Raw genomic sequence first — 9,571 nt, forward strand, 5'->3', positions numbered from 1 at the left:
CAGTGGGAGGCTCCTTTACACAGGAAGCTGGCTAGATTATGGGTACAGTAATGTCTAAACATTACTGTGTTTCGGTCTGAAGGGCGCCGTAGCTAATGAAATTACTGGGCAAATGAGACTTAACATCTTATGTGTCAAGGTGACGAGCTCAATTGTAGTGCCGCTCAGAGTTTTTGGGTTTTTCTAGGAGTCCTGAGTGGCACTGCATTGTAATGTCTAGGGCATATCAATTACCATCAGCTGAACGTCCAGCTCGTCTCGTCCCTTATTTTCATAAAAAAAATTAAATCAGTTATGACTTAATAATAGGCCGACGTATCTGAGATTACGAAGTGCGATGGTCTGCAGCTGGTCCTCTCCCCGCTAGTCCTCTAAGGACTCCTGGTGCTAAGGTTCAAGTTACTTCCTCTTGGCGTGTGTAGAATGACACTCCAGATGGATACGGAATTGGCAATCGCTCAAGATTTCGAGACCCGTATTCCGATACTAGGCGAGACTGTAAGGGAAGTCTTGTCAAAGAGCAGTGATACGACAAATGGTTTTTTTAGTGGTAAACGCGCAAACTTGAGTCTTCTGGGAGTTAAATTGGACAAGGTTCAATTTACCCCATTCCGCGACCTTCTCAAGAGATGACTCGATAGAAGACCCTAGTTTCTCCCGGCACTGGTCAACGAATTCCCGAGAGAGACCTGCATGGCCCGTGTATACGGTATCACCAGAGCTATCGTCTGCATAGCAATGTATGTTGGAGGTGTCCAACATATCATTGATATGCAGAAGAAACAGCGTGGAAGATAGCACACAACCTTGGGTCACTCCAGCGTTCACCGGCTTCGGGTTCGAGCAATAGCCATCGACAACGACCTGTATGATGAATTACACAGTCAGATCTGGCCCAAATCGGGGCGACACGGGCAGCACCAGCTTTAAAATAAAAAAGAATTATCAAAATTGGTTCACCCAGTGGAAAGTTCTGAGGTAACAAACATAAAAAAAACATACCGACGAATTGAGAACCTCCTCCATAAAGTTAAAAATACATTTTCAATGCACGTTTTAATCCTTTGAAAAGTATTTTATTTCAATGCTGAAATGACACCAAATTTATTCCCACTTTATAAAATCAATATTATAACAGATTAATCATTTTAATACAATGCAACAAAATACTGAAACGTTTCAACTTTTTTAAGCGAGGATAATAATTTTAATTTCGTAGTTTGTTGAAGGACTATCATTGCCATCACATGCCATTGCTACCTTCTGGTTTTTATGAAGAATGTTTTCGAACTGCCTTGTTCCAAAATAGCCTCTCCATTAAAGTAATACGTAGGAATTTATAAATGAATTTCGCATGTTTTGTTTGTTTTGCGAATCATCCAATTTCTTTGTCTCAACTTGAATTTTAATTTGTAGATATATAATAGCCGAGTGGTTAGCAATCCTACCTACTAAGCTAGAGGTCCCGGGTTCGAATCCCAGTAGGAGAAAGCATTTATATGATGAATATGGATGTCTGTTTCCGAGTCGTGGATATGTATTTATGTATGTTTAAGTAAGTATATTGTATTAAATAAATCGTTGTCTTGGATCTCTCTTTCCTTCATAACATAGTTCATGGTAGGATCGACAGTACAGAGATAACTGAACTATTCATACAATTACGAGTACCGTCAGCTCGCACTAGACACACGCCTCTATTCCAAGTCCCGCTGAGTCATACTAATTATTATGAAAATTCGGTAATCTGTCGCACTCTATGCAACTATAATAAGCAATTCAACAGTACTGAACTTTTTAATAACAGTAAAGGCTGCTTTAAAAGGAGTGTTAGTAAAAATCTAAAGGAAGGTTAAATTTAGAGTAATTCACAAACACACACACACACACACACACACACACACATTTTCCAAAATTTATTGAAGTAGGCGTTACTTTACGGAAATCCATAATTATCCAAATGTTTTGAGTTTTCCTTAGTGTTCCGCCAATATTTGTCTTTAAACAAATAGATTCTCGTGCCAGACTTTGACGAGTCAACATCTCCTGAGGATGCCTCGTGTAGAGGCGAAACTCGTGTCGAATTGTTGAAAGACAAATATTGGCGGAATTAAAACACTAAAGAAAACTCAAAACATTTGGATAATTATAATTTTCCGTAAAATACCGCCTAAATCAATAAATTTTCTAAAACTGTTCAATTATATTATGTTTTTTAAATTACATACATAGAAATTTTAAGGGATTAAATAATCTTAAATCAAAAGATAGGAACATAGGAAAGGTTTGTGTAAGGGTCAGTTGATGAAACAAGACGGCCCGTGGGACGTTCACACAGTGGGCCACAGAGTGTGACGCTCGGGTTATAGAGATAACCAACGCTATACAGGATGCTCACTTTTCACTCAATATAATATTCATTTAATTAGCAAGAAATTTTAAGCGCTTAAGAAATCTTTGTTTAAAATTCCTTGGTTGTTTTAATGGAAAGTTTTTGCAGTCAGTTGAAAAAAAAACATCTCCTTCATCAACATTTCTTCATATGATACTTTCAGTATGCTAGATTTTTTGTAAAACAATACAATATAGGTAAATGTATAAATAAATATATAATATGAATTAGTATCACTATCAGCTCGATCCATTTGACCGCGTGCAACGCAGAGCAGCTCGAATTGTCGGGAGGCCAGTGCTCTGTGAACGGCTGGATCTCTTGGCGTTGCGTAAAGACGTCGCTTATTGTGTGTCTTCTACCGCATTTATCACGGGGAGTGTTCCGAAGAGCTGTTTAACCTGATTCCTGCTGCCAAATACCACCTTCGAACGACACGCCACAAATAAGAATATCATCCCTACCATCTGGATGTGTGACGGTCCTCCACAGTGCAGTTTTCAAGGAACTTTCTTCCAGGTACTACAAAGCTGTGAAATAAGTTTCCTTGTGCGGTCGTTTCGGTGTACACCTTCCTTAAAGGCCAGCAACGCTGCTGTGATTCCGCTGGTGTTCAAAGAGAATGTGAGTGACGGTGATCACTTAACACCAGGTGACCCGTACGCTCGTTTGTCCTCATTTTCCATAAAAACAATGGGAGGTGATTTTTAATTACCTTTACAGTACATTTTTCTTAAAGCCTTACAGTAATCAATTTGATAGTTTTTATTATTTTTGTTATAGCGGCAATAGTAATCCAAGCTCTGTCGGAATAAGAGCTGTCGAACTATTGCGTTTTATAAGATACAGAGTGAGTTTGGTTACCCTTAGGGTAAAGAACCCTAAAAATGTTATACAACGCATATAGCTCCCTCCCTTTACCTTGTTCAACTCTCAGGTGGTGCAAAAAAAAATACGAAAAACACACACACAAACAAAAACGCTGTTAAAATATACGAAGTTCTCAGCAGGGATCGAATTTGTAGCCCCTTAGTCAAAGTAAGATAAATTATGGCAATTTGCTTATCAAATAATTAAAAATTAAACAAATTTAAAATTTTACAAGACACATTTCTGCGCCATATTTTTCCAACTAGTGCTTATAGTGTTTAGGTGGAAAAATATTTAATAGTCATGCATTACTTGCGAAGTAAAAATGCCACATAACATCGTTAATCATAACAGCACACAGGAGGTGAAATAATTACTTTGCTATTTGCTATTCATAGAATTTTCTTGTTATTACATATTAGTATTTCGCCTGCGGGCTTTTGCTAATACACGCAAATTGTTAGAACGGATATACACAGGCTTTATATATTATTCACTGTATTTTACAAATTGACCGAATTACTAATTATATAAATATTAAATTTATTATTAAAAGGTATAATTTTAATAAAATTACAGTCATTTTGTAATACACACGCAGATAAATCGTTTTTCGAACACAATTCATAAAAATAATATGAACTTAATAATTATAAAATCATTGTTTCTTAAGTTATCCTTTACTGAAAAGCTTGAATTTCTATGTACGATAACAATGAAAATGATACAATGATTTTATGTTATTGTGTTTTAAATATTTATTTTATAAGTGTAAATGCAAAATGAACTCTAATTATTACTTACATTTTTAACAAAATTTCTATAAAATAATCAATTCATCAGGCTTAGTGCAGTTTCTTAAGGTTTATAATATATTTAATTACGACAATATTTTATTAATTTAAGCATTAAGTTGTAGATATTTAATGCTTAATTTATAATCCATAATCATATGATAGTGAATTATTAATCCAAACAAGCATGGTAAACTTTAGTATAATATTTTTATGAACAGATTTATCTGACACAGTAGCACCCTGTATAACAGTCAATCGAAGACGGGCGACCGCAGTAGCCGGACTCATGAATATCCCCATTCACCCACCGTGGGAGAATCATAATTACAGCATTAATATACCATCACAATTATATCTGGCTCTAGCTTAAAGAAAGCATTGTTTTATCTAATGGATAATTAAATTTTTAATGGTTACTTATGTCATACATAGGCGCCATTTTGTTATTTACCTGTCTCTACTACATTTATTTAGAAATTTTAATGAACGATGCTAATAATAGATATTGAAGCATATAATAGTAAACAAAATTACAAATATTATTAAGGTGCCATTTGTGAGAAAATTTTGTTTTGTAAGAGGATCAAAGTTCCTTTATCAGATGGATCATCAGAGTCGATCAACCGATTTAGGAAGAGCAGAAGAATTTTAAGTGCATAGTATAAAGATTCATCTATAATAATACAAGTAATAAATAATCTATTCAAACAAATCTTATAACTATATTTACAATATTATCACTACATAAAATTAAAAATATCATTACGTGGAAGCGTACCAAGAACACTGGCAGCATTTCCGCGTTGGATCCGTTGACCGAAATAGCTGCCGGCGCTTGGGCTTCTAGTAGCCTTATTGATAAGATAATACTTTGTACATCCTCCACGCCTCTGGACCCACGGGGCAAGTGTCTCAAGTATTAAATTCATAGCAAAATTTACATACTAAATATTCACTACCCTTTAACCAAATATCTACCATTAGACTAGACCATGTGTTGCCAGCTATCGTCTTTAGTTCATCTGACTATTGTCTTGTGGTGTCCTCCCATTTTCTATTTAGATTTCTGGAATACTAGTCTGTGATGATTTACTACAAAAGGGTGTTCCCCGTTCAGCGCCATTTCTTATATTCCATTCTATAGCATAAGTGACATTGACCGTTGGGAAGCTCTGTTGCACAGGATGCCGACTAGATTATGGTTACCACAACCGCGGCTATTTCTACCGTGAAGCAGTAATGTGTAAGCATTATTGTGTTTCGGTCTGAAGGGCGCCGAGTGAAATCACTGGCCAAATGAGACTTAACATCTTATGTCTTGGGGTGACGAGCGCAATCGTAGCTCCGCTAAGATTTTTGGTTTTTTCAAGAATCCTGAGCGGCACTGCATTGTAAAAGGCAGGACGTATCAATTACCATCAGCTGAACGTTCTGCTCGTTTCGTCCCATTGTCATAAAAAAGTGACATTATTTATTTTGTTTTTTTCCCATATCATAATCTATTCAGCATAAATAATAAAGATTCATTTATAGATATACGGCTATAAGGTAGATATTGTAGGTGACGAAATGGGCCGGACCAAAAAGGAGAGATGTCAGGCTGAAAAAACGATGTGCAAATGATATCGTAACATTCGCCGGTAACCATTCTAATGTAACAGAGGTGAACAGGGAGAAATGGAGGATGGTAGAGGCTTATACTCGCGTTGAAGCCTTCATTGTTATTTAAATTTCTAAGTAAAATTGTATTGCTAATATTATGAGTTGGATTAAATAATGTTTAGTAATAAATATTATAACTTATTTAAATTATTGTATTGTGTTATAGTCAAACTTCGAAGATAAGTTGCTTCTAAGTTTTGCGATTCAGGTCTGACAAGAAGCTGAGTCAAGGCGTTTGACTGACCAAATTTCAGGATTAGACAAATAATTGTTAATCAAAGACCAATACACCGTCTTTGCTTGAACTTTTACAAAGGTTTCTTGACATATTTGAGTTTTGATTACCCAAATCTAGAAGCGACGGGAGTATGGAAAGATGTAGAGTTTTTTGTTTGTTTTTTGAACGAGTTAATCTCTAGTTCTTCATTCGTGAGGAAAGTACATCCTATCTAGCATCACCTTTAAGCTGGCATTAGCTAAAGACAAATAAAATTTGTAAACAAGATTTTATGAACGATGCGCGACTCGAACCCACGATCTCTGACGTTCCGTGCCAGTGCTCTGCCAGAGTTGAACAAAGCATACAAAATTTTATGAACGATGCGGGACTCGAACCCGCGACCTAAAACGTTCCGTGCGAGCGTTCTTTCCAACTGAGCCAACCGTTCGAGTGACGTATCGTTTATACAATCTTGTATGCTTTGTTCATCTCTCAGGTTGTGGGTTCATCTTGAGGATCTACTTTACCGTTGATAACCTGCACATCGCCAATATTTGCATTTTAGGAAATTGACTTGAGATGTGGATAACCCTCACTTCTGGGATTAATTACACATATAAAACTGAAAACAAGATTTCATGAACGATACGGGGCTCGAATCTGCGACCTTTCGCGTTCCGTGCGAGCGCTCTTACCAACTAAGTCAACCGTCCGAGTGACGTATCGTTGATAAAATCTTGTATGCCTTGTTATTAATAAAGTTAGTTGGTGCAACCCAGCCTGAATCATAAACCTAGTATAACAGCTATGAGCCGCATATAATACGGTATATATGTATATAACTATATCACGGGCTCAACCATCTAACTGCTACATAATATTACAGATTATTATTCCGGCTGCCAGTTACGTCACTGCACCTCAATGATCGGCAATATAAGCTGGATATTAATGAAACAAGAATATTAATTAGTCGCATACTTGCGAACACCGGAAATGAAACACGAAAGTAAGCCGGTTCGATGTCTATCATAAATCATTGTTTGTGTCTCACCGAGGGAACCGAAGAGACACTCATTCGTAGACTCTTTGAGAATATTTTTAACTAGTTGTGCCTGATGCTTGCCTTGTATTGCCTTGTGTATATCGAGTCGTATTATATATGTATCTACAAATTACATCCTAAAAGTGGGGGGTTAAATTGCACCATGATTATGAATATTTATTGGCACTGAAAATTACCTAGTCCCTAAAATTATAAAAAACAAAAAGCACAAATGTATTTGCCGGAACAGCTGACAGCATTACAAGCGTTGTACAGGTGACATTGAACCTTATTACGTCGAACCTACACACTACATTACAATGCTGACTAAAAAAGTTTACAATAAACTTTGAAAACTTTTCTCTGTAACTACAGAACTTTGTTGCTAAAATGCCAATAGCTATGATTAAATTATAGAGAGCTTTACGTATCTCTTCCGTATTCGGAGGCTGTCTGGTTACACGCGGAATGTACAGAATGTCCTAGAACGTAACGATAACCAAGCATCGAGGAAAGGTCCCTGTTATGAAGGGCCAGTAAAAAGCATTCTTCAGAATTATTTTACACAAACGGCTGCATTTGTTTATTTTATTTGAACGACACCTTTTATGAATTGGGAATTCATCTTTCTGAGAAAACAAAATAAATAATTATTTTATCACAGAAAATGTTAATGTGATAGAATTTTAGAATCTTGATGAAATCGAACATCTTTTGATTAAACTTGCTTGCTCGGTTTTGCGTGTGTATATTTTAGTACGAATAGTCAAAGATGAGGGATGGTAACTTTAAAGCATATTAAACGATTACTTATTTTTCTTTAAAAATCATTTGTTTCTGTACTGCTTGAATCATGTAATGCATGTAATTACCACGTCTAAGGTATTGTACATAAACACTTAGCATGTAGATTGTTATGCTAACGTTATGCAATTCTCACATGAATCGCCAACTAATGGAGCATTAAGTATTTAAATTAATGTTTTATAATGAGAATGTTGTTGAACATTGATTTGAGAAAATAATATTACTGTACTTGTAAACTTAACTTTGTGGGAAAGTGCATTCGTATATTAATAATATTACGAGTATAGGTCACATACATACGGAAGGAAGTGAGTGATACCTTTTAAAGGTGGAATTTGAAGTTGGGAACCTCAACACCAATTTCCTTTGAGTGATATAGAGTGCTTTATTCTTCTTTTTTTTTATGGAATAGGAGGACAAACGAGCGTACGGGTCACCTGTTGTCAAGTGATCACCGCACACAATCTCTTGCAACACCAGAGGAATCACAGGAGCGTTGCCGGCCTTTAAGGAAGGTGTACGCGCTTTTTTTGAAGGTACCCATGTCGTATCGTCCCTGAAACACCGCACAAGGAAGCTCATTCCACAGCTTTGTAGTACGTGGAAGAAAGCTCCTAGAAAACCGCACTGTGGAGGACCGCCACACATCCAGATGGTGAGGATGATATCCTAACTTGTGGCGTGTCGTGCGAAGGTGGAATTCGGCGGCAGGAATCAGGTTAAACAGCTCTTCGGAACACTCCCCGTGATAAATGCGGTAGAAGACACACAATGAAGCGAGGTCTCTACGCAACGCCAAGAGATCCAGCCGTTCACAGGGCACTGGGTCCCCAACAATTCGAGCTGCTCTGCGTTGCACGCGGTCAAATGGATCGAGCTGATACTGGGGTGCGCCAGACCAGAGATGACAGCAATACTCCATGTGTGGACATACCTGCGCTTTGTAAAGCGCTAGTATGTGGGCCGGCTTGAAGTATTGCCGTGCTCTATTAATGACGCCCAGTTTCTTTGAAGCCTATTTGGCTTTGCCTTCCAGATGACCACGAAATTGGCAATAGCTCGAGATTTCGAAACCCAGTATTCCGATACTTTGAGGGAAGTGTTGTCGAAGAGCGGTGATACGACAAATGGGGTTTTTTTAGTGGTAAACGCGCAAACTTGAGTCTTCTGGGGGTTAAATTGGACAAGGTTCAATTTTCCCCATTCCGCGACCTTCTCAAGTGAGGACTCGATAGAAGACACAAGTTTCTCCCGGCATTGGTCGACGATTTCCCGAGAGAGACCTGCATGGCCAGTGTATACGGCATCACCAGTGCTATCGTCTGCATAGCAATGAATGTTGGAGGTGTCCAACATATCATTGATATGCAGAAGAAACAGCGTGGGAGACAGCACACAGCCTTGGGGCACTCCAGCATTCACGGGCTTCGGGTTCGAGCAATATCCGTCGACAACGACCAGTGAGGAAGCTGGAGGTCCACTTGCACAAGCTCTCGGGAAGCCCAAATGATGGAAGTTTGGGGAGGAGCGCCTTGTGCCATACACGATCAAAGGCCTTCGCTATATCCAGGCTAACTGCCAGGCCTTCCCCCTTGCTTTCAATAGCCGCTGCCCATCTATGTGTTAGGTATACCAGAAGATCACCTGCCGACCGACCATGGCGAAACCCGTATTGTCGGTCGTTGATCAACTGGTGACCCTCTAGATATACCAAGAGCTGACGGCTAATTATGCTCTCCATGATTTTGGAGAGCAGGGAGAAAATTTCTTCGAAGAAA

The sequence above is a fragment of the Leptidea sinapis genome, chromosome 39 (assembly GCF_905404315.1).
Source record: "Leptidea sinapis chromosome 39, ilLepSina1.1, whole genome shotgun sequence".
Taxonomy (NCBI): Eukaryota; Metazoa; Arthropoda; class Insecta; order Lepidoptera; family Pieridae; genus Leptidea; species Leptidea sinapis.